Genomic DNA, 26,881 nt, shown 5'->3' with positions numbered 1-26,881 from the left:
TTGTCGCGTTATAACCCGGCTTTTTGCACGGCTTACGATAACTACTTAAAGGGGAGTCGTGGACAGTTAATGTATACATTTATTCTAAAAATGGTGAGCAGAGTGTTAGATCAATGGATGATTATGAGTTATTAACCATGTCGAGGTGAGTTGGTTCCCAATAATTCATCAAGACAATGTCGCTACGCACAATAAAATCTTATATTTATTTTCCTTTTGTAGAATTGCGGATACTTCCCCGAAGAAAATTGTGGCCATTCATGTTTCCAATCAATAGAAATGTTGTGGGCAGTTCTGCTATTAAAGTCTCAAGCTTTTGTTGGTATAATTCATAAACCAATGGATTGTATGAAGGGCATAAAGGACGAGGACGAGATACCCCTACGCGAGCTGTAACTACATAAAGGTTAGAGCTTAGCGGTATTTGGCGGCAAGGGACGTCCGCTCTAGCTAATATGATCCCGCCGCCGCCGTGTGTGTCATTACCCATCTCAGTTTGGTAGATTGCGCAATTTATTTTAAAGTTGTCCGTAAAAACTAAAAAAGATTTTTAAGGACATGCCGCAACAGGTTTGCAAGCATTGAAGACGTCCTTAATATCGTCGATGTTGGCACAGGCGTTACGAATATTTCCCTTAAATATGAACTGGATGGTATGAATGGTATTAAAAACTAAAGGATGATCAAATATAATGTACTATTGGCTCACAGTGCGGCCACACTTACGTGCCCCTTGTAGCATGACTAAACTTGGACGGTCCACACATCCTGACCTTTTTCTTTGGGATCAGGTAGCTTTGGGAGGGGGTGTTAAAGGGTAACTGCAAAGAAAAAAAAGTTTTTTTTTAAACAGCCTAATTGGAACAAGCATGTCACAAAACAAATGTTCAGCGAAAAAAATGATTTTTTTTTATCAATATTTACGCCACAGGACGTAATTTAGTAGAGTCAGAACTTCTCCACATTTGAAACTCCCGCTCTTTCGACCCCCGCGGAAGAGGAGTACGCCTAGAGATGTAAAATTTCCGGAAATATTGAAGGCCGGAAAAAAACGACGAAAAAAACAAGTTTTTTTCCGGAAATTTTGGAAACATTCGAAAAATATTCTCAACAGCTATAATTCAGTAATGATTCGAAATATATCGACAGAGGTCAACAACCGCAAGATATTTCCGCCAGTTTTACGGTGAACTATTATATTATATCACCTTTTTTACCGTTTACGACAACTTTTGTCAATTTAGCTGAGCTTTGACTACTCATCTGGCAACAACCGATAGCACCTACGCAGTTCTTCGTTCCCGCCGGTGCCGTTCGCGCTCTCGACGGGCAGTCGGAGGAGCCATATCACTTTAGCTTTCCCAGCCCCTTAGTGAAAGTTCTGAGCATCTTACTCTGGTGTGGACACTTGCCGTGGACCGTGGAGATGTCAAAACTGTGTGCTGTGCGCCGTGGAGAGGTCAGCCAGGGCAGCTATAACGCTTTAGCTTGAACAGCGCCGTTTCCGAAACCTCGCGCGCATCGTTCTCGGGTATGGACTTTCGCCGTGGATCCGTGAAAACTGTGCGCTGTTCGCTATGGTGAGGCCGCGCTCCAACGTTTGGAGGAACTTTGACGTGCTAAACAGTGGTAAGGGGCCAGCGGTGTGCAGATTTTGCTGTGCCAAATACGAATTTCCCAACGCAACTCGCTTGCGGCAGCACATCGAAAGGTGCTCGAAGTGCCCCCCGGACATCAGGTCTGCAGCATCGGACGACCCGACAAGATCAGAGTCTGGGGCATGTCGGTCCAGGAGCCCATCTGTGGAAGTTTTACGGTCAGAGCGTGCACCTGTGGAAAATGAAAGCACAAGCTCTCAAAATGAGGCCGACAGGTATGTCAAGCAGCGAACTTCTATAGAAGCGTTCGTTGACAGAATGACGCAAGGATGTCAAAGCAAGCTTGATGAGGCGCTGGCTCGAGCGATATATGCCAGTGGAACGCCTTTATCAGTTACGGAAAACAGATACTGGCGAGAAGCGTTCAAGCTCCTCAGGCCCGCATTCGTGCCGCCTTCCAGGCATTCTTTAGGTGGACGACTCTTGGAGGCCGAGTATGCCCGAGTGATGACGCAGGTGGAAGAGAAAGTCAACGCCGCTCTGTGCGTCACTGTACTCACGGACAGCTGGACCAATGTACGGGGCGAGAGCATCTTGAACTTTGTGTTGGCTACACCGAAGCCTATTTTCTACAGCGCCGTGGAGACGGAAGATCACAGGCACACAGGAGACTACATCGCGGGAGAGATTGTGAAGGTTGTGGAGAAAATTAGAACCGACAAGGTTTTCGCTCTTGTTACCGACAATGCAAGCAACATGAAGGCCGCGTGGACAATCGTCAGTCTGCGCTACCCTAGCATCACTACTCTTGGATGCTGTGCTCATGGACTAAACTTGTTGCTGTCGGACATGCTCAAACTGGTGACATTGCAAGAAGTTTGCAAGAGGTCCAAGACTGTAATCAAGTATGTCAGAAACTCTCACGTGGTTGCGGCTCACTTTGCTAAGAGGCAAGAAGAGTGCTATGCTGGAAACCAGACCACATTAAAACTACCAGCTGAAACTCGCTGGGAGGGCATTTTGATGTCACTAGAAGGCTTACTGAAGAACAAAGAAGCTTTACAGAAAACTGTGATCGCTGCGGAGCTTCAAGTGAGCAGGGAAATAAGATCAACGATATTAGATGAAGACTACTTTTGGCGAGATGTGCAAAGCACCTTCCACGTGTTGCAGCCAGTTGCCCGTGCTATTTCTGAGGCTGAGTCAGACACTGCTGTCCTCTCAGACGTCCATGAGATCCTGTTCAAAGTAACAAGACAAGTCGAAGAGGCCCTTCCAAACTCTGCCTTGACAACGGGCGAAAAGGAAAAAGTAGCAGAAATCCTGCGTGAGCGACGCAACTTTATTTGCCGTCCAGCACATGCTGCCGCAACAGAGACAGCAGAAAGGATGTGTCTCGATGTGGGAAAAGTGTTGTCAAATCTCGCCGAATACCGGGTCCAGTCAGGTGCTTGGTCGAGGAAGGCATTGGAGGACTCGGCGATGCATATTCCACCGTCCACGTGGTGGCAAGGGCTGTGTGCCTCTGAACCCCTGGCACCAATTGCTTGTCGCCTTCTCCAAGTCCCGCCCTCCTCCGCTGCGTGCGAACGAAACTGGTCGAAGTTCAGCGGTGTCCACACCAAAAGTAGGAACCGACTCAAAGGACACAGAGTGCAGAAGTTGGTGTTTGTTCGCTCCAATCTCGAGCTCAGGAGCCCTGATCTGAAATACCACGACGGAGATGACTCAAGCGTGGAGTCAGAGTAGCCCTAACTAACACACTGCTTTAGAACATCCTTCTTAATTTACAAAAGATATCTAGTCAACGCGTGCATATCTACCTCATCCAATGTTGGTTTTGAAGTTTGATCCTGTACTCTTTAATGCAGAACTAGTTGTACCCTTAGAAGGGAAAAGGGTCATGACAAAATACATCAATGTTGTTAAACTTCACTCCCCTTTGAATATGATTATTTGAACGTGGCATTAAAACATGGCACTACCTTCATGATAGTACATAAAGCAATTAATTTCTTCAATGGTTGACATATGCGACTATATTTCGCCACTCTGCTGTTATGTTATTTAAAGCTATGTTCATGCTGGTGCGGTAGTGGAGATCCGGCTGTAAATTAAGAGTCTCGTATATTAATTTATTGACCGAGAAAAACGCCATAGAGGACTTAGAAACACGGCTTCATCACATGCGTACACACTACCAACAAGCCTCGGACAGCACTGTCATTTCTCCTCCGTATAAGGCGTTCACACTGAACAGTAAAGCAACGGTCATTCGGGATGGTTGCTGCATAGTTTTTAGACAACGCAAACGGTGCAACGACGGGGCGAGGCGGCAGACAACCCGAGGTGATTGTGTTTCCTCACTTGCCCCGCCGTCGGGCTGTTTTGTTTTCTTAGGGGCTGAAAGATGTATTATGTTTAGTATAGCGTGATTAAGTTTCCGCCTGCTCTGCCGGCAAAACTCAATTCAGAGGAGCGTGATGGCCATTTTCCCTTTCGATGAGGTCAGCGATATCAATTATAACGTTCGTTGCAGAAATTTGCCTAATAGATTTGTTAATACTTCAAAAACTTGGGTTTCGTTTTTTTTCCCGAATACTATGTCGGGGAAAAAACCAGAAAAAACAGTTTTTTTCCAAAATTTCCGGTTTTTTTCCGAGCCCTCGCATCACTAAGTACGCCCCGCCCCTCACTCGCCTTGCGTTGCGGAGTTGAACCAACCGGCGGACTCTTCGTATACCTCCCATTGGGACTCCAATTGCAGACGGCAGCGCCAAATCTCCCCTAACGGGCGTTGGGTTTCTCCAAAAGAAATAACAAATAGACAAAACAATACGCGCACCGTCGTCATGGCAACCGCTTGGTTATGGGAGAGGGTGAGAGAAGTGTGTTCCCTCCTCTCCCTCTCTCTCACCCTCGGCGACAAAAAGATGCGAGTTCGTTCGGAGTTCGGAGCAGCCTCCGAACTCCGAACGAATTTGCATCTTATTGTCGCTGATGTTGAGAGAAGAGGGAACTGCTCCCATTGCCGCCGTCTCGTTCTTCTACAATACAATGTAATCTTTTTTAGAACAAAAAAAGTGTGTTTACCTTTTTTTGCGAATGTCCGACGCTTCCGAAACAATTGCACTTGACTTTGCCTCGCTCGATTGAGATCGGCTTAGCAACAGTGCATGTTCAGTGACAGCCAGTTCTCATAAAATTGTCAATGAATGAATGCAAAGCACGCCCAGCCGCCGCTGTTTAGCGGCTTAAGATGGGCGCACATCGCCAGTCTGAGCACAAGTCCAAACTTCTTTTGCAAGTTCTCTTTTTATTAGGCACGCTCGTTATACGAAAAGAAAAAAAAAAAAAAAAAAAAAAACGTTCACTGCACAGCACAACAAAGTAACAAAATCTACACGAAACTACTATTCAAGTATTCACAAACCTGCAATCACACATTTAACTTTGCGGTAGTTAGCGACAATGATTCGATCGCCGGGGTTTCTCGCAGGTTCCTTCTGCAGCGAGCTGCTCCACGCACGAGCTACCGAGCTGCGGTGCTCTAACACCGATACCGCCCACACCGCTCATTTTAAGATGCATGCGCTGTCCCTTGTGACCCTTTACAATAACTCTTCCATAAAGAAACATGCACCAGCAAGTTTTCGGCAATCCGAAACTGTGTAATCAAAAGTATAGCAGCCCGTCTTTACCTTTCGTCACTCGATCGGGAACCCAAAGAACTTGGCAGAGCTGTTGCCACTGGAATTAGAGCACCACTGAGTCGAGCAATGAACAAGGTTTCGTTTGCTCTGTGTACTGGTAGCAGAAATAGACCGATAACCAATAGGTCAACGCCACTGCCCGCTGCCGCAAACGAAAACCACCACCGTACCGCTGGCACAGGCGCCGCCGAGCAGCCGACGCATCCGCGAGCGCGGCAACCGACGCGCAACTGTTCTCAACGGTCAAAATACAAAAAACAACCGGCCAATGAGAGCAAAGTATGAGGGCGAAACTTTAGCTAACCAAGATATTTGTTTCATCTTACCAGGATAATTTTTGAAATTTGTAAATAGCAACAATAATATGTATCTCATCCTATTAAATAAACTTCCCGGCGTAAACCGGAAAGACTTAATAGAATACCAACGGATAAGAGATGGCGCTGAAATAGCTAACCGGAAGGCGCTCGAAGTGTCCGCCGGTTGGTTGAACGACGCAGCGTCTCGACTTCCGGCAAGATCTGGCAACTACGCCAGGCCGCTGTATTATTTTGGTTTGACGCGGCAGACGCGGTTTGCGAGCACATGTGGCGAAGACGTGACCGGAGAAGTGCACCTGTGATGTTCCCGGAAGACGGAAAGTATCGTTCGTAATCGTCGTGCGCGCTTTGAAAGCGAAGGGCGTCACAGAATCCACGAGTGCGCAACCACAAGCCAAGGTTCGCGACAGCGCTGCGTTGGTTTCGGCGATCTCGTTCTGTTTGGTGCAACACGGCGATGCGACAGAGCTGAAACGTTTGTGGTGTGTAATGCGGTGCTAACACGGAGCGCAAATTGGTTGTGGGGTTGACGTTCAACCAGTTAAGTCCCGTCGTCGTCAGCTGATCCAGTCAAACTGGTCCGGGAGGACGCTGGGAGCGTTTTTAAAAGTAAATCTGCCTCGTTCTGTTTCAAAATGTGGAAGTTTCCCGACGCATACCGTGAGTAAAAAGCTGCGGGCGTTTTCAACAAAATTACGTCGTTTTAATTGAACAATGGACTCCGAATTGTTGTCCTAAATCTGCCGTTTTTATGCTTCGTGTTGAACTGCGTTTGCACAGCGACGTGTTGCATCGTGCGGTGTGAATAAATTTGGGCACGATTTCGTACCTGCCTACAGGTGCATGAACTGAGACTACTTTTTACGTAATAGACATAGTGCTTTTTTATTTTCTGTCTAGTCGCGGACGTTAGGTGCAGACGGGGCGAATCTCGACGGCCTCCAGAGCGATATGACGAGAACGTAACTAGACACGTTGGTCGCTACGCGAGCGCCCGATTGCCTCCAGCCAAATAGCATTCCTTTCGGGGCGACATGGCTGATGGAAGGCTCACTGTCGGGATCACGCATCTGACATCTCCGAAAAGTCAGCATTTGCACGCGCAAACAAGCAAAACAAAACAAAAAAAAGCACGCTAAGCAAGCAAAGAGGAAAACGAAAGAACCGCGCTATGGAAGCCAAAACCCCGCGTCGCTTCCTATCACTGACACCTCCGACAGCTGCTAAACACACACTACTTCACTTCAAGAAGTCTCACTCAAGCACCTGGGTCAGCACGAAACACTGATCACTTCGCCGAAACGATTAGTCGAGGTAGGCGAGACAGGCGGGAGCAGAGACTTCGGCGGCCATGAAAGAATTGCGGCGAAGCTTTTGTTTGTATGAATCCAAACGGAAGTGCCCGTCTTGTAAATCTTTTGTAAAGAATAATAACTCTCATCACATGGGTTATTCTTTAAACGTAAAAATATGCCGCTCAAAAGGAAATTTCAACATATAACAAAGGTTTAACAACCAAGATCTAAGCTGTCAATCAAACTCTTAGCCAATGAGAACCTTTTGGGATTGACGTCACATAATCACAACTTCGTGGCGCGCGATTTAAAACGGACAAAATAGCCGCAAACTAAAATGAGTCTCGCGCAATAAATATTGCTGTAAAAAATGTTTTTTCTCCCGGAAAATTTGTTTTTTGACATGCTTGTCCCAATTAGGCTATTTAAAAAAAAACTTTTTTTTCTTTGCAGTTACCCTTTAAAGCAGACTTGTACCGTACGCATTACAAGTAATCAAATTACTTGTAATCGATTACTTTTTGGAGTAATTTTGTAATCAGTTGATTACTTTTATTAGGCAGTAATCACAAGAGTAATCTGATTACTTTTTGAAGTAATAAAATTACTTGTAACCGTTACAATTTGTTTACGGGACCACCCTCCCCCCCCCCCCCCCGGCACACGCCTTTTTTTTATGAAATGACAAAAATAAAATTTGCATTTTTTTTTTCGAACGGAAAAAAGAAAGATTTTTGCGGAGCTGTAGGAAACGATGTCAATCTCTTTCTATGTACAGTTTCTGTGGAATGTCCAGTTTTGTTGTTTTTTTTCTTTTTTTCGAGCTGCGACTGGGAGTGGGAAGCCCCAGGGAAGCCACAGTGCGTGACAAAGACCATTCGGGTCGAAGTTTGAGGAAGCAGAATGTAGCTTTGTGAGTCCTTCGTTCAAACTAGCCCCCTCACGCACACACAAACAAAACAAAAATCCTGCTTAGGGTACCTACTCGCAGCCCGTAGGAGAACCAGAACCGAAGAGTTCTTAAAGCGGATGCAAAATATAACAAAGGCAGTTGAAATATTTCCCCATTTCCCCTGCGTGGTCTTTGTGACAAGCAATGTTTCGAGTTGAGAAGTGGTCGGGGCGATCTCTTCCTCTAATGGATACTACACATGATCCGTTTCAAATCCTGGAGCTGCTGCTCTTTTGTATAACATGCGAGCTCATCTACATGTGAATAATAAAATAAGCGACGCAAACTTTGCGCGACAACCCTTGCTCAAGCTTAACAAGATCTAGAACCCCCTCCGCTCCCCCCCACACACACACAAACTGGCGAACGCCCAAATCATTAAACGTCTTCAAACGAATTCTACGCTTGTGTCCGCATTGTGAAGGAGCAACGACTACGAAGACGGAGCCAGTTTTTCTTCTTCAAAACTTGTGCAAATTTGAAATATAGGTTGGAACTAGTTCATTGTTATGAGCGCTAAAGATGTGTCTTCACAAAATAAAGTAATCGGAAAAGTAACGCTTACTTCTTTAAGTAATGTCCAATTACTTTTGCCGTCGAGTAATCAAGTAATCTAATCGAATACTTTTTAGCCAAGAGAAATAGTAATTGTAATCGATTACTTTTTTTTAGTAACGTGTACAAGACTGCTTTAAGGACATCACCAGGGGAGGGAGAAACCGAGCCCCGTGACGGTGTCATCTCCACTGCTTTTGCTGTGGAGGCTGCGACTTCTTAAAGCGCAGGGAAAGCGCCCGAGTCGCCGCAGTTACCTCAGGCGGTGCCGGTCCCCTGCCCACCGCTTCGGCAAAGGAGCCCCTCTAAAAAGTGGAGTAGCGACGCTTTGCTTCTTTGTACTAGACGTTTTCGTTACCTTTGAGAGTTATCATTTCTTCCTCTCTCTTGCTCTCTTGTAACAATCCCTTGCTCTCGAGTAGGCCGAATGCTTATCACCGCAGTTCACACATTTGGATTCCTCTTTTCAGCCATCGGTACCATGGTCAGTACTCCTGGACCTATTACAGGTCTCGCAACCACGGCAGGTGCGTGAGACATGACTATACCGCTGGCAACGGAAGCTACGTAGCGGTATTCATGTTACAAGGCGCAAAAACACGGACACAAGAGAGAAAGAGACAAAGAGGCGCCCTTGTGTCTTGTGTCTCTTGTGTCCGTGTTTTTGCGCCTTGTAACATGAATACCAACGTTTACCAACTAGCCCAACTACAAGTTCTTCTACGTAGCGGGTTGGGGACAAAAGGCGTCACTCTACAGTTCAGATATCCGTTTTTTTTTTTTTTTTATAATTTTATTAATCTGTTATGCTACAAGGTTAGTGCTAGATACATGGTCGGTCTTTCCTCGAATTCTCTGCGTATCTTTCTCCAATAGTGTGACTTCAATGTCCTAAAAACTGTATGAGGTTATTCGCAGGTACCTTATGCGTAACTTGGAGAGGGTTTGGGGCATTACTAAAGATTTAAAAGACTGTCCACCGTCCAGGGGAAGTGAGAAATATTGAGGTCAAGGAAATCTTAATAATTATCAACAAACATAAAATCTTTGCGTTCCATAAACAAAATCCAAGCGTTCCAAAAGGACTCTGTCGTGATGGGCTTAAGATATATCGTTCAAAATCGGCGCCTAACCACAAGCCGATACATATTCCTTGCTTCCGAGTGAAAATGCCGTTGCTCACTCCAAACATCTCAAGTGAAGATAAAAATAAGTCAAATCGAGAAAGTCAGACACTGTCATAACTGTATCATTTTGGAAGGCTATCGTCTCGTGGTTACCGGTGCTTTCCTCTACCTAAGTTAGTGGGTTGTCATGGGGCGAAAAACGATATTAACCTTTTATGTCCAGTGAGCAGGATAAAATGCCTTTAATGGCATTTATTTTTAAAACAACTAGGACTACTTCTGAGCTTCCCATCAAAAAAGGGGCGTCAATACAAACGGCTTCGAGTTTATTTTGCAGAAAAAGTGTAATCGGTTTTTGCCATCTGCTTCTCTTGGAAACTCACTCCTTCAAAAATTCCCTAATACGTATCTTGACGCGCCTGACGGGGACAACACCTTGTTAACGCCGACATTCCTAGATTTGCTCCTACAAAATGTCCACCAGATCAAAATCCGAGATCACACCATCCAAAGTTCGGTGCCCTGATACTCTCAACTGGATATCATGGCTGAATCGTAGATTGAGCAAGGTCGTAGCTTGGTGCTTGTGAAATATCACCACGAGGATATCAGCTGAAATAAGTTTATTTGCTTGCAAATTGGCTCCTAGCTGCTTTCAAGGACTTTCGACACAACAAAGGGCGACAACTTAGAGATGCGCTTACTCTCGTCGTTCGAGTGAAATATAAAAAGGCTGAGAAAGTAAGTGGTGTCAGTCAAGTTTAAGAAAGTAGTCAGTTCTTAGGTGCAGCCCCTTTATGGGGGATCGATCGGTGGTTCGGTTTAGCTACGGACCCACAAGAAGGGCGAGAACATTTTTCATCCACGGCGCATCACTCACCACGGAGCGTATTAAAAAGGAGAGCCAACGACAACAACAAAAGGGGCTTTTCTGCGTATTCTGTGCTGCCAGTGCTGCCCAGGCACTATACCAGGGTGTAAGATAGACAGGTGGGGAAACGGCCCATAGAAGCCTACCGCAGCGCCGTGACCGGATTGTGTACTCGTCTGCTTGCGGGTACCCCCGACTTACGACAGATGGCGCTGCGGCGAGAGGAAAAAAATCGGAATCGGATTTGCGTGGGACTTTATGGGAGACTGCACAAAATAAACCGAGAGCACGACAGTCTTTCATTAAAAATCCACAAAAAACCATCTCCGTCAGTTTAGCCGGTCGCCATCGGTCGCCCACCCGTAGTGAGAGTTCGCGGTGCTCCACATAGATGGCGCCACAGAAAAAGAGAAAACCTAGGGGGACACAATGCGGTCACTCATTTGGCTCCCGTTTCCCCACCTGTCTATCTTACACCCTGCACTACACCCAGGTGTGGTTTTATATTAGGGTATCCATCACCAACCGAGTTTGTCCCTGGCCGCTAAGGAAGGTGAAAGAGGAAAGAAGGCAAAGGTAGGAGAGAAGAAAGATGTCTGCCCGAATCATTCTTGTCGGGCCAAGTCAGGCAGTGGAGTAGCCAGGATTTTATTTCGGGGGAGGGGGGGTGCATTATTTCCTCCCTACCCGCCCCAAATGACGAAGCAGAGTGAACTCGGCGGTACGGGTGCTCATACAAAAATTAGGGAGGTGTTGTTAAGATAAAGCGGGCAAAGCTGGCATTCATTGTTATTCTTCAAAACGGAGCAGGCTTCTTTGACAGAAATACGGGCGTGGTGGCCCACTGTTCTACTGTCATCGTAGTTGCGATCCACCAACTTTAAAAGCTTCTTTGCAGCACACAACTCCCTCCGTTTTTTGAGGAAACACTGCATTACCAACGCGTACCGGCCAGACAAAAAAAAATGAATAGCTATACTGTCACGAAAAAGTTAAACAGAAACACACAAAACGAAAATTTCGACCCTGAAAAATCAAAGCAAGCGTCCACCCACAAACACTAGGCAATAAATATTCCAATCCGCCAATAAAACGGCCGAGACAGCAGAAGTTGAAATTCAGAAGCCGCGAGAAACAAGCCGGCAACGTCACCGCTCTAAGGGAGTAATCTTGGGGGTGGCGATGCTATGTATTTTGTTTGTCCTGGCCGCGGCTAATTGTGGGCTGATCTTGCAGTTTGTAGGCTCGTCGCCGCCGAGCAACCAGATGAAGGGCACCAGGCGGGGCTTTGCTCCGCTGGGAAGCAGCGGTCTTCTGGCCTGAACACTCGGTCGGCGAGAAAGTGGCATGCCACGCGACCGTGAATTGTGGGCATGTAAAGAAGTGATATGCTCACAGTTCACTGGCGAGTGACGCATGCAAGTGACAGACGATGTGGTTTCACAAAGTCCGCGAACGGTAACAATTACGATAAGTGAGGGGTGAAAGAATAGCGAGTTCGAAAGGAAGCTAATTGAACATGAAACCTTGACGGAGGTGTATATTGTTACAACGGCAACAGACGCTGGATCGGAGCTTTATACACCTCGCATGTGCAAGTACTTACGCCTGCCAATACCCGAGCTTCAACATTACATTAAAGCTGTTAACGCACTGCAACCCCGTTAACATTCTATGTTACGGCTCGTATTTTTTTTTCTTTTTTTGTTAAGATGTATTTAATTACATGCAAGTAGTTTATATAATCGTGAAGCTAGAAATAGAAAGAGCCTTTTTGACGATCTTGATTATTGCGGATCGGCCAGTTTTTTTTGTTTTGTTTTTTTCATCTTATGTTTCGTAACGTGATCGGTCTCCAAGCTGTTGTTCCTATTGATCCAAATTAACTAGCTTATGTCCATCCCACTACAGGAGTGCGGATATATTACTGTAGAGATTCTATTGTGAACTTGTAAAATTGTGTATGAGATTTGAGCCTAGTCAGCCCTTACATGATAATGGTAAAGTTAGCATACTCCCAGAGAGATATCATGTTAATATTTATGAACAGAGTTACTTGGGGGTGAATCGGGATCACTTTTGAACTCGTCCATCAACATCACAGTCGTGGACACTACGGTGATTAAACTTTTCTTGACACATATGAAAAAGGAGGCATGCTTGGAATAAGCTAGTAATAATATTACTGTTAAAATCGCAGAACGAGAGGTAGAAAAAGTCATCAGTATCAGTAACTGATGCGAGTGAATAACGGCGAAAGACAGAAACATAATAAATATGTTCAACACAGAAACACTTCATTTATTGACGTACATTTTTGTATACAGCGATTTTGATATTCCACAGATACAATCATTGAATTTACACAAGTTCCGTGTCCACTTTTAACAGAGCAAAGACACATCAAACTTCAAGGCGTTTCATAAGTAAGCCTTAAGGTCCGTTCACACGATGCATCTTTTAGGCGCGCAACAGTTTCGCGACACTCACGTTTCGCGAAATGTGCTCGTTCACACGTACCGCTTCGCGTGCAACAACAACACACACCGATGCACCGTTTTGAGTGAGCTCCGAATCAGATCGCTATTTATCTGGGGACCTGCTTTCCGCATTTTATGCAGTCAATTCACTTTAATTTTTTTTTTCTCACATACTGCACTGCTTGGAGCGATCTCGCGTGTGCGCTAAGCCGATTGAGGCGGCAACCTGTACGTGCAGGACATGTGCCAGCGCCGAGCCCGTACGCAGCCAATTCATTGCCAAATCTCCTATCAATGCACATGGTATTCATAGAAACGCTACGTGCCCAATCTGGTTACTTCTCGGCGCCCATGTCTGCCCCGAGTTTACTGCGCCAACTGTTTCAGAGAGCGCACATGGTCTCACGTTCGCTTGTAAACAAAGCAAACTTGGTTTCAGTTTACTCGATGGTCTCTTATCCAGCGGTATCGTCGCGACAACAACGCTGTGAGCACTATTCTAATCTCGCCAACTCCCGCTAATTGTCTTCGTCCATCGCTGGATTTTTTCCGATATGCTACTTACTTTCCTTCAGTGGTGCTTGACGTGCTTGCGGAAGTGCCGGCAGTATCCATCGTTCGTGGTTTCGGTTTTTTTCGGATTTGACTCCGCTACAACACCGGCAGTGAAGTGGTCTTCTCAAACAGCTCGCTCCCCCCTCAAAGGCCACGTGAGAGCGTTTCTGAGCGGCCATTGGCGGCGCCCTCAGAGTGATTGACAGGACTCGGCAAAGTTTCAGCAAAAGCTCGCTCCAGAAGCGAGGTGTGCGCGCAACTTTTTTTAGATGCGCGCGTCCTTTTCGGACTCGTTCAGACAGCGCAACCATTTCGCGAAACTACATTTCGCGACACTACATTTCGCGACACTAGATGCGCGAGAAAAATGCATCGTGTGAACGGGCCTTTACTCTCAAACGTGCCATAAACCAGCAAACTGCACGAGCAAATACCCAGTGCACACAAAAAGAGAGGGTGTCGGAAAGTTTCCTTCATTCATGAAGTACATGGTCATCACGCGTGTTGCACAAATTGCTCCAACACAGTTTGCGTATATATGGTAGATATGTGCAAATAGTAAGATCAATGTTGCCAACAAAAAAAAAGCTGAGAGTCATAGGACAGTTAGGGAAAGGTCTTAGTACTTGTATTAAATCTTCAACTGAGAAGAACATCCCTGTTCTGAGTAAAAACACATGTTATACAGAAAGACAACTAGTGCAGAAAATATGTCCAGCGCTTCAGATGTATTTAACACTCATACGTTTATAACAATTCTACAATCCTGGAAAGGTTATCATCGCTTAGTACAGTTTATTTAATTTTGAAACATTGCAAGACCAACTTCTACAAGAGCTTGACCACACAAATTAGGGTACAGAGTAAGAATAATTTCTAAACAAAAAGAAACTATGACTGGTACTGTTTTTAATAAAGAATATAAACCTAATAAGCTTCACCTTTTATTGAGATTTAAAATTTTGTGTCGTGAGGGGTATTTAAACTTTGTCGAACGTATCCTACACCTATTTCTTCATTTTACTTTTTTTTATAAAATTAGTTTCGCAGCATACACGTCAGTAGGAAGTACACTCTAATATTCAAAATAAGACTTGAAAAAGGTTGACTGCATACCCTAATTAAACATCAGCTCTAAATGACAAAAGTGAAAACTGACAATATCCTCTAAGTGAACATCAGCACTGAATAAACAAATGGAAGTTTGACAGAATACTCCAATTGAACATAAACTTTTGAGGAATAAAAAAAGGGTTGACAGCATGCTACAACAAAACATGAGCTTTAAACATGAAAATAAAAATTTTGAATAAACTCTAATTAAACATCATCTTTGGATGGAGTAAAGGAGGGTTGACAGTTTACCCTAATAGAACATACGTATTGAATGCAAATAAGTAAAATTTACAGTATATTCTTAGTGAAAATCAGCTTTGAATGAAAAAGAAAGGAAGCCTTACCAATATAACCTAAATCAACACAAGTCTGAAAAAAAAATTTAATGTAAAAACACTTTTGCGCAGCCCTTACCGGATCAGTAAATAGTTATGTCGAGCGAATCGCCGTTCAGATGTTTTATACGGCGATAATTCATGTTGCGCGTTATAGCGTATACATTAAATTTATAAAAATTATAAAATAATTTGGAAATACGAAATAGACACACATACACTATCGATAAGGTAATAGCAGTATCGATACGTAAATAAATTGCATAGCTTTGCAAAGATTTAAAAAATAAATACAAAAAGCTACTGCTCAAATTAATATGTTTCTAGCATGAAACTTCCATAATCTGTCAAAAATATAACGCCACCTGATTCAACATACTTAGATGTTTTCCTGTCGTCTTTCTTTTTTTTTTTCGATCGTGACGTGGATCCTTTTTTTAAGGCGCGTGGTTCGTATACGGTGTTGTGCACGCTTTTTAGGAATGACCTTCAAGTTGCCTGAGCGATTTCGACATCTCACATGAAATAAAATCACCTCACCAATTAATACAAGAGCTGAGAAAGACATGCCCACAAACCAAGCCAAAAAAAACTGTCTCAGATCGCCGAAGTTCAGAACCAGTTCTTGGGCGTGCTCCAAACTATTCTCGCGAAAGAATTTGCTCTTGTACTCCGCAAGGGCAGCATCCCTTTCGTATAGGCCCGCCTCAATCGCCCGACTCAATGTTTCACCGAAGACTTGTCGGTATACCGAGGATGGCCTCATTTCTGGACCTACGGGGTACGGCCAGATGCCGTCTTCGGTCTCGACGTACCCTCTTCCGAGAAGCTCTCGCCTCAATGCCTCGCTGGGACCTGTTCGCGAGTTGTAGGTGAAGAAGGTGTCCCTTCCGTCAGCGGAGATTTCAATCCACCGAGGTGTGTGTAGAGCCGAGTTCGAAGTTTGGCAGGATTTACTTTGAACCTCTAATGAGCCATTTTTCTCAAAGACGGTTAGTGGTTTACGAGTATCGAAAAGTCCCGGGTTTTCGAGGATGCATAGCCGATATCCCTTTCCAACAATATGCGCAAACGACACAAACTGGGTGGCTTCTCCATCGAGCGGAAGGTTGTTCAGAAGTGAAGTCAGACGGCTTTTGAAAGCTGTCGACATTATGACAAACGTTAAGGCCATTATCGCGTACAGCAACCGGGACGGAGAGCTGCTCAACAGGCTTTTGTGGAGCTGAGTGCTCTGCTGAAAGAATGCCACCACCATGTAAAATACCAAGAGGAAAATATTCCCATTCCTTTTCAGCATAACCTTCATAATTAGGGCATACGTCAAGACGAGTAACACACAGGACGCGATAAGTGCTACCCATACCTCCCATGAAAATGGCAAGATAAATATTCTCTCCTTGGGAACCGGATCACGTTTAAGAACATAAAATGACAAACCGGCCGATCCGAAATGATAAAGAACGTCAAATATGGCGTCCCTGTCCTTATGTGCACGGTAGATTCAACTGTTTATAACTCTGCTGGAGTAGAGCTCAGGAAGTGGCATATTACGATCAACACTAACCGAAGCGTTGCGGTGCTTCAACAGCATTAATGTAACGTTGAAGCTTGAATGCTGGCAGGCGTAAGTGTCCATACATATGAGGTGTATAAAACTCCCATTCAGCGTTCGTGGCCGTTCTAAGAACAGATCCCCCGTAAGAGTTTGTTGCTCGATTAGTTTCCTTTCGAACTCGCTAGTCAAGAAGAGACTGCCGTTGTCGAAGCTAATTACGTACCTACCGCTGGCTCTAATGTACGGTGGCCGAAGCGGCACAGGAAAAAGATTACCATTATCTTCCGACAAATGTTTTGCATATTCCGCTACCATAAGAGCAGACATAAAGTAATTTATCTTCAGGCTACGTCGCAGGTGATCAATATCGAATTTGCCGCATATAAAGTAAACTATCTTAAAAAAGGACTTCCTGATTGTGTAGCACATATCATTCATGCAAAAACGTGAGTGCATCTTGCCGTCAGTCCATAACGTGATTGGTTTTTCTCGGTAGTTCAGGAAAGCCTTGAAAAGCGCAGTGTTGTCCTTGAGGCAATTTGTGGGCACGAAGACGTCCATAAACTCTTTTCCCGACTCAAAAGCGAGTATGAACTCGTTGGGTATGTCTTTGATTGTCTTTAAAACACGTCCAGTGTATTCTGACATCAAACTATCCGTGAACTCCTGTTCCTTTAGGACCACAAGCAGAAACACGATCCCTTGTAATGATGACCACATTTTAACAATAGCCCGATATTATTGGGGGCTAATGTTGAAGGTACACAGGCGTAGGACTCTCCAAACTCCAGGGAAGATAAAGGTGAGCCGAACACTTGCGAATCGTCTCTGTACTCATTAAGATTAAAAAAAAAAACACAAAGGGTGTAATGCCCGAGGAATCAAGCAGCCTCCAGGCCAGTTCGGACTGACCTGTGTTACCCATCAACAAAAAGTAATGTTGAAGTTAGAAATTTCTCTCCGAAAAGCATGAATTTTCCACAGTTAAGGACATCTTCCACTTGGGGTTTCTCCGATCTTGATAAAACACGCTCGGGAGTTAATTTTCAACGTATATCTGCAAATGCTAACAAGACAGAACTCGGTTATTCTACACTTGTAACTTGCGCTGACGACTTGGTGCATACGTGGTTTTGCGGAACTGGATTCTCCAAAAGAAGACTCCCGTTCTTCCAACTCCCAATCCCCTCCCCCCGCCAACCTCCTCAAAGAGGGACGTTCACCACTGCCCTCAGTTCGCTGTGTTGTGCATCGTCTCGGCAACACGAGGTCACGTGGTTACCGCCACCGAAGTGTCCCGTTACCTGTGGAAGGCGGAGAAAAGCTCACACGATTAAAAGAAAAAGGCGGGGGGTTGTAACTTTCTTTCCATTCCTTTATTATGTTTGTTTTTTATTAATAATGTAAAATTATAAGGCGAGCCCCTTTTTGTGTAAAGCATTTAAAAAGAAAATGCATTGATTGTTTTTATTCTATTCGGTTCATTATTTTTTTTAGCAAAGCTGAGATAACCCCGTTTACTCGCCCAGGGGTGGATGCAATCTGCCTTGGGTAAACATGTGCCCGCTTTGCATCTCCTTGCCGACGCCCATGAGAGGATAAGTCAAGCATTAAAGGGCCGAGACTGCTTATCCGTTGCGCCCAACGACAACAAGATCCCGGAGTACAATTTCTGGAGATCGAACTTCGCTCCCCCGTACTAGCCTAGGCGACATCGCTTCCTAATAAACAGAGCGAATGTCTCAGAGGTGCGCCAATACGCGGAAGGTCCGGTTTGCTTTGGCATGTTCGACTAGGACCACGAAAGTTCCTATTTTATTACAAACATATATTGTACATAATACAGTACTATACAGCAGAAACAACTTCGACGCTCACCACCGGGTAAACGCAAAATAGCCCCCGCTCAGAAAAAAAAAATTTGATTAAAAAAGAAGGCGTTCTTAATTTGTAAATTGCGACGGTACCTCAGAAGAAATTAGGATTTTAATAACGATAATCGTAATAATGATAATACATTTATGTATACAAAATGAATGCAATGATGATGCAAGGCCGGTTCGCCAAAGCCAGCAAGGGCTTGCGTGACTGTATCTAAGTAGCACTGGTGACAAAATGATCTCAGAAAAATAATGAAAAAAAAATACACCGGAGGACTTCAGGAAAAACGACTTTAGTTCTCACAATAAAAAAGAACAATCACGAAAACAAATAGGGTCACGAATTTCACGCGAGTGTCACACGAATGTCACGCACGCACAAACCTGAAGCTCTTGTCAAGCACGCATGTTGTATAACATTAGAAAACTCCAAGATGCATAACAGCTCTGACATTTGAATTAGCGTCTAAAGTAATAATAAAATGACTCGGAGGAAAAAAAAAAGGTTTAAAAATATACGAAAGAGTCAGACGAAGAGGACGGACAGGACAAACATCTTTCGTTTTGAAAGACGTTTATCCTGTCCGTCCTCTTCGTCTGACTCTTTCGTATAATTTTGAATTTATTACCAACGCGCTCAATCCAAGTTTTAAAAGGTTTACTTACCAAAAATAAAACTCTTCCCCTCTTTTCCCACCCCTCCTTTTCAAGGTAAACAAATGTGGATGTATCTTCGGCATACCAATAGACATGGCGTACGTAGTGCTTTTCTAAACTTCTTTTTGGATATGATGTGTCTGAAAAGGGGGGCAGTAAAGAATTAAATATACACGAAACATAAAATGAACGCATGTTTTTACCATACCCATTGTAGCAACTCGGAACGAGGTATCGTGATACCTTGCGCAACTGCCGTGAGAAGAGCGAAGATACTCAAATTCATCATTCAAGTTGTGTTTGTGTACAACTGTCTCCAAGAGCAAAGATTGAAAATCGGGCATTAAGAGCATTTGGAAAAAAAACTAGATTAGAGGACGTTACGTTATAGCATACATTTCTAGGTATTCCCTACAAGACGCTGTTCACCTTTGTTTCGCATAAGCTCGAGCATTGGCCAAAAATAGTTATACCATAGCGTAAGTTGCTGAGGGCTAAAAAACACAAAGAGCCATAAATGTTTTGGTACGATAGAGTAAGCAGGAAACACTCCTTAGTTTTTAACATATTTTTGTGAGATTAGAGTTCCATTATAGGTATGAATTGAAGAGTATTCCAAGGTAATTTAACGTATATGAATAAGTAATTTCATGCCAGTGGCACATGATACATACTGATCTGTGTAAGGAAAAACGAATATTTAAAGGAACAACTTTTAGTAGATTGTGAAAGCAGACGAGTTTGGTTTTAGAGATATTGATATTAATTGTATTACGATTAATCCATACCATTAGTTGATTTGAAGGACGTTATATTGGAGTATCTGTATTGATGTTAAGCAGGAGAGGTGACGTGTCAGTAACAGTGTCATCAGCGTATTGGTAAAGAATACAGTCGAAAACTGCAGTAAACATATCAGTGGAATAGATATTTAACAATATTGGTGAAAGGACAGATCCCTGTGGGACACCAGATTTTTAAATTGCTTTAGAGTTATGCACACCGTTCACCGAAATTAATTGTAAGCGCTCAGATAAGAATCTTTTTAATAGTAACAAAAAAAGGACTACGGAAACCTATAGCTCAAAGTTTGTTGAGCAAAATGGAGTGAATAACTATATCAAATGATTTTGATACGTCAAAAAATCACGCACAAGCATAGAGTGATATACACTACACAAGGTAAAGAGCGGACACTGCCATAGGCCCCAGCGGCCCAGATAGACGAGTGAGAGCTAGCGCTCCTAGCGGGCGGCATTAAACACAAACTAGTTCCGGTTCCGGTCAGCCTTGTCATCCTCTACGTTCCCATTTCTCGACAGTTTGAACAGTTCCTTTATCCCTATCTGTTTCAATCCTGTGGTGAACTGATACACCTTTGTTGGGTTTGTATTGCAGCCCTGCATTTGCCATATAGCTCCAAAAATGTTGTCAAGTGGGTCTTGCTGCAGGCGTCGTGTAAGCAATAACTTAAAGTCATGGCTATTTGAAAGCTCCTCTCAGAGCACGAGGACACTCTTTATGCGGAGGGCAAGTTCGTCTGCTTCTTGCGCAGGGGGTAGCGGTGACGTCAGAATGCCGAGCCCTGATTGGCTGATCGCGACCTCCTATCTGAGCGTCGTCTGCTCCTTTGCAACGTCGTCTGCTCGCAACGTCGTCTGCGTCTGTCTTACCTTTCCTGCGACTTTCGGAAGTGTAGAGGCCAGATTCACAAAACGATCTTACGCCAAAAATGTGCGTAAGACAAAACTTAAGAACGAATTCGTATTCACGAAACGAAATTTTCGTAAGTTTTGCGCAGGTTACGACGAAATCCTTCGACAGCTCCGAAGCTGTCTTACGCACTTCTTACGATCAAATCAGCATGGCCGACAGCGTCGCGGTCGCGACGACCAACAGACGTTTATTTTTCTAAGTGCGCTTCTCACGCGTCCCGACTTCAAGCAGCAAGAAAAAAGTAAAAAGTACTTGAAACAGACCACGACGAACAAGAACGGTAGCTCCACAAACACCCGGGAAAAGCTCCAACGGCCACGATTCCACCGACAACGACCAAGCGAACTCGGCAGACAGGCCTATCAGGCACTCCGACTTGGCGACCGTCTGACCACGACCGGCTGGCGTGCTGAATGGAATACGCCCGCGCGACCCTTGTGAACCCTTCCCGTCTTATACTTTGATCGCTGACCTCAATTTTAGCTTAAGAGGTCAATCTCTTCCTCTTGTCATCTCCTTGTTTTCCGAGGCAACGGTGACTCTCGCTGGTGAAAAAGCAGTGAATCTCCAACAGACGCAGGAAAGGTAAAGCAACCATCGTTTTGACTAGCAGACGACGTTAACTGCGCCAACCCGCCGACGCCGTTAAAGACTGAGGAGTCTCGCCGCACACAAAAGGAGGGGAAAAAGTATTTGGAAGGGAACTTGCGGACACTAGCACGCTCACTCTCGGTTCTTAGCAAACAAACCTCGGCGCCTCGGGACACCTCGCGAGTGAGTCCTTTGACTTCTCTCCTTGATGCGCGTCTGCTAGTTGTAAGACGAAAACAACGTACCGCTCGAGTTATTTCGTTTGCCCTCTCTGAAAGGCGAAGTCGAGCTCGCTCGACTTCGGAAAGTCGCAGGAAAGGTAAGACAGACGCAGACGACGTTGCGAGCAGACGACGTTGCAAAGGAGCAGACGACGCTCAGATAGGGGGTCGCGATCAGCCAATCAGGGCTCGGCGTTCTGACGTCACCGCCACTTCCTTTCTCATGCGCAGAAGACGAAAATGAGCCCACTTGCGAGGCGTATAGTAACGTGCCACCCGATGATCCCAGGTAGCAGAAAATATTATAATAACACCATTTTATTGTTGTGTAAGTTGAAAGAACGTTTTGCGTTAGGTGTAAATGTTACAGCAACGTTCAAATAAAACACACAGCGTTTTAGGTATGTTCTCAATGTTAGTGTAATGTTGAAATTAAAATACAACGGTATTGTTGTGTACAAAACGTTATAACAACATTCAGAACATAACTGTAAAGCAAATATGTTATGAGCACTAACATTAAAGTGTTTCTTTATATTACAAAAAGCTGACCTGTCCTTTTGTTTATTTATATTATAGCAAGCCAGCCATCCACGCTGCTTCCCGGGAACAGTCTGCGGCGGCTCATCACAGAAAATGTTAATCTGAACTGTCGATGTAACGATTAAACGGCCTGGCAATGGCACTGCATGTTGACGAAACTTTGTTCCATAAACTGATTGCCTGCGAGATCGCATCCCGCGTTCTCGCAGATGCCTTGTACGACAAGCAGTGGTCACCCCTTCGTGGAATAATTGAGACGCTTTTGGTGGGTGCCAAAAGACTGTTAGAGATAGTTATTTCCCACTGGCCCTACCCGAAGAAAGAGAGAACACGTTGTACTGGCCTGTAACAATAGTGGCCGCGCTTAAACGGTCACCGGCGTTTGTCTGTCACAGGTCATCTCGGTCTTTCACTCGCTTAACAGCGACGGCCCATCGTTGCTTCCATGCTTTGTTACACGGGAACTGGAACATCTTATGCCGTCTATGGCTTGCGTTAGAACAACGTACCGCGGAGCTGTAAGCCATTTTCACCGCGAATACAGCACGGCCACCACGCCTAGAAGGGCTCTTGATGCAGCTGGACGAACCGCGACCGGCACCAGACGAACCGGAAGCGTGAAGTCACGTGGTGCCTCGCTTCGGATGACGAAACTTCCGGCTCAAACGCCGGTCACCTATTGGCTGATTGAAAAAAAATAGTGGTTAGACCTCAAGGCATCTAGCATTAAGGTCTACCCACTATTGTTGTTCTTTTTTCAATTAGCCAATAAGAGCCCGGTGTCGTTCTGACGTCACCACCACTCCTGCTCAAGAAGCACACGACTTGTTCTCCGCATAGCGTCGCGAGATGCCATCGGCATCTCGTGAACTTCGAGCGGGCACGCGCTGCACAAATATGGCGGAAGGCAACGATCACGTGCTCAAAGCCGAACTTTCGAAAAACTTTGTCCTGTCCATCTCATTCTGTCAGCGACCTGAATACTATACAGGTCGTGGAATCATGTTGCTATTCATTTAAAGACTCCCAACCGAATTCCTGGCGTGTATAGCTAGCCACAGAACGCACTAGATGACTACAATGCTGCCGCTCTGTCTTTTTTCTAAAAGAGGACGACGTCGGGAGTTACGCTGCTGCCACGCATTTTGGTTTCCTCTGTTTTATACGCATGCATTCGCAACAAGCGTATACGCGGGCAATCGACGGTACTAGCAGGTGCACGCGCTAATAGAGAATTTAAGCAGATCGTTCCGATAACTGCGATATCGATACCCGATACTCCGTGGCCGCCTATGCGCATGCATCGCACTGTTATCGAACGATCTACTAAAACTCCCCGATGATGGAGCAGCAAAAACATCATGTAGCGGAGTTCTTCCCCCAAAAATGCAATTTCAAATGAAGAATGTCAAACCCCTTGAGGTGTAAGCATTCTTCCTGAGTGGTTGCTTTAAGAGGTTTTGAGGGGTTGCACCTGAGGAGTTGCTTTAAGCAATCCCTCAGGTGTTGAAAGTGAGTAAAACAAAGGCAAGGCACAGTGAGGGCGCTGTACAATAAATATGTAACATACTGTAACCGCATTAGAAGAAGTTCTTTAGAGACAGCGTCGAATAACTATTGCCAAGAGCATCTTCAGAAACGTGACTCTTGTGGGTCCTTCTTGTTTTCGTGTGTGATGTGTCTGCAACATGTGCGTTGTAATGATATGTAGGCAGCGCAGCCATTGGAGACTCGCGAGACATGTCTAGCTAGAGTGCGTTCATCTTACACACATGCGCTTTTGCCTGAGTGGTGACATATCAACCATTTTCGTGGAAGATCGTCATCAACACGCGCTGAGCAGCCATGCTCTCAGCTATGTTCGCTAGTGCATACCCCTTATATGTACTGGAGTCCATAATAACGAGACAAAAATGCCTGTATTTACCCAATTCGTTCCCAAAATAGTTATTCATAGTTCGGATTGCGGGTTTCCATATTAGCGGGGAAGAATCGCATGGCTAAAGATCGGTGCCCAAAAAAGTCCGTCCATAATGCCGGGTGTCCATATTAACGGTATACAAATTTACGAGACATAACTATACACAGCTTTTCTTTTAGAGCACAGCTCTTAAGCGCCCGTTTCCGGGTTTCGCGGCGTCGGCGTCGCCGTCGGTGTCGGCGTAATTGCGCTAAATTTAGCAGGAAAATTGACGTAGCGTGACCTCAGCACCAATTCAGTTTCGCAGCTAAATTTAGCGGGGAAAATGACATCGTATAACTTTGGTGTCACAACCCTTATACAAAAAATCAGTTTCTCTGCTAGATTTTGCGTAAGAAATGATGTCACGTGACAAGGTAGAGAACTAGGCCAGTAGGTTGACGTTATACATGATGGGGAAAACAGCTCAGAAAACACTGACTACGAAGAGGAACACACACGACAGGACAATGCTGTAACACGGACTACGAAGAGGAACACACACGACAGGACAATGTGTTACAGCATTGTCCTGTCGTGTGTGTTCCTCTTCTTAGTCCGTGTTTTCTGAGCTGTTTTCCCCATCATGCATAATGTCACGTGACCTCAGCAATACTTCAGTTTCTTTGCTAAATTTAGCAGGGAAAATGACGTCACATGACTTGGTGTCACGTATCCTATGAACAAATTCAGTTTCTCCGCTAGATTTAGCGGGAAAATTGACATCACGTGACCTCAACAGCAATTGAACAGCAGTGACCTCTACAGCGTGGAATTGAATTGCTGTTGAGGTGACGTGGCGTCAATTTTTCAGCTGAATTTAGGTGGGAAACTGTGAAAGGAGGGGAGGGTATAGAGGAGGAGGAAGAGGAGGAGTAGGTACAAAGGAGGAGAAGGGGAAGCCGCGGAGGATCAGGAGGAAAGGAGGAGGAAGAAGAGGGAGGAGAAGTAGGTGAGACGGGGACAGGAGGAGAATGGAAGGAGGGGGGAGAGGGGAGAGAAGGAAAGGAGTGGGAGGAGGATAAGGAGGAGGAGGACACGATGGCACGATGGGAGGGGGAGAGGGTACGGGGAAGAAGACGGTCACACTCTCCCCTCCGTACCCTCCCCTCCTCCTCCTCAAGAGATGTGATCTAATTTCGCGTTACAGAGATTTGAAAACATCTCATTTTTTTCGTCTTCGCTTCCCCTCGCCCTTGGGGACAAGCTAAAAATCGTTTTCGCGTGCGCAATACAAGAAGTATGTTCGTGACGTCGCAGTTCCTTGATATTTTCGTATATAGAAAGCTTTCTTTTGAGGATCCTGAATATTTAGAAAAGGGACCTCGGGGTAGGATTCATTTAGCCCTAGGGTTGGTGACCATGGAAGGGGGAGGCACTTGAAAAAATACGGCTGGTTAATCAATTAACTAGTATTTACTAAACTAATTAATTAATTTTTACAATTTTTGTATTGGGGGCGTAGTGTAGGCCGAACATTTTCGGTCGATTCCCTTGTGGCCTAACCATGACGGGAAATATGGATGAAAAGATTCCTAGCTGGCCTTACAAACCGAAACAAATCGTGCAAAGAACACCAATAACGTCCATTCCGCTCTCTTGCACGGGCTCGGCAACCAACGTCTCCGCACCGCAGGTGACATCAGCAATGCTACGCAAGCGCCGAACGGAAAAATCCAAATGTTTGAGCACGTATTCTTTCCCAGATTTTCATGTTCTCGCGGCATTTGCTTCAACAATTATATCATTTAAAATTGTTTCTTGCAAAAATTATAATGACAAGTCTTGCAGGCGCCAACGTCTGGATCATCAGGATGTGGACCAAAAACAGCAGCCCCGCCTTGCAGGTGTTCCACTTAGCCTTCGCCGTCGGCTGTCCGGTGGCTCCTCTGAAAGCAACGCCCTTTCTATCCACGCTTCCAACGACGGACTACGAAGCCATTGCAGAACCCCTCATCGCGTTCAACAAAACCTCGTTCCTCCAAAGCCATGCCAACCACGCCATTCTTAATGACACCCAGAGCTCGAGTCGCATAGAATCGACGATCCAATACGCTTTCGGCATCGCCAGTGGCTTCTACCTCCTCCCCATAATTTCTATGGTCGTGCTATACTGCATCGACGGCAGCGACTCCAAGCCGCCAAAGCAGAGCTCTTTTGGAAGACGCGCTGCACCAAAAAGAAGCAGCGAAGGACATCCACTTCAAGAGGATCCTTCTGACCTTGTTGTCTATGTACCTCTGCGTCTACGTCGCGCAGGAGTGCACTGTGGCGCAGATGATTACAGCGTAAGCGGTCAAGTACGACCTCCATCTGCCCAAATCAACAGCGGCCCGAGTAGCAGCCGTTTACTTCTTATCCTTCGCGGGCTGCCGGATGGGCTCCTCCCTGCTAGCCATCAGGGTGACGCCATTCCAGATGCTTCTAGGGTCGCACGTCATCTTGGCCGGTACGGCGACCGTCTTTGTCCTATGGGGCAACTCGTCCAAGACGGTACTTTGGGTGAGTTCGGCGCTTCTGGGGTTGGGGCAAGGACCAATCTACGGCGTCATTGTCGCTTGGACGGCAAACTACATGGACATCAGCAGCGGTATGATGGCACTGGTCATCGTGGCATCCAGTTTGGGAGCGCTTTCCCCACCGTTGTTCGTCGGGTCATTCCTGGACCATGATCCTCCGGTCTTCCTGTACGTCTGCTTCGTGACAGTGGTGATGGCGGTTATTGTGTTTCTGGTCATGTTGATGTTCGTCAGAAAACGATCAATGTTGAGAAGTGTCGACGACAAGCTCGGAAATGTAAATGCCATGAAAGCCGATATGCCGCTTCATCTGATGTAA

General features: G+C 45.2%; 1 pseudogene; it reads left to right on the top strand.

The window, feature by feature from the left end:
* Positions 1–137: 137 nt before the first annotated feature.
* LOC120847010 lies at positions 138–26,881 on the top strand (annotated as a pseudogene).

This window comes from Ixodes scapularis, unplaced genomic scaffold, assembly GCF_016920785.2.
Source record: "Ixodes scapularis isolate PalLabHiFi unplaced genomic scaffold, ASM1692078v2 PGA_scaffold4__175_contigs__length_147842914, whole genome shotgun sequence".
In the NCBI taxonomy this organism is placed as follows: domain Eukaryota; kingdom Metazoa; phylum Arthropoda; class Arachnida; order Ixodida; family Ixodidae; genus Ixodes; species Ixodes scapularis.
This window is presented reverse-complemented; position numbering and strand designations above follow the sequence as displayed.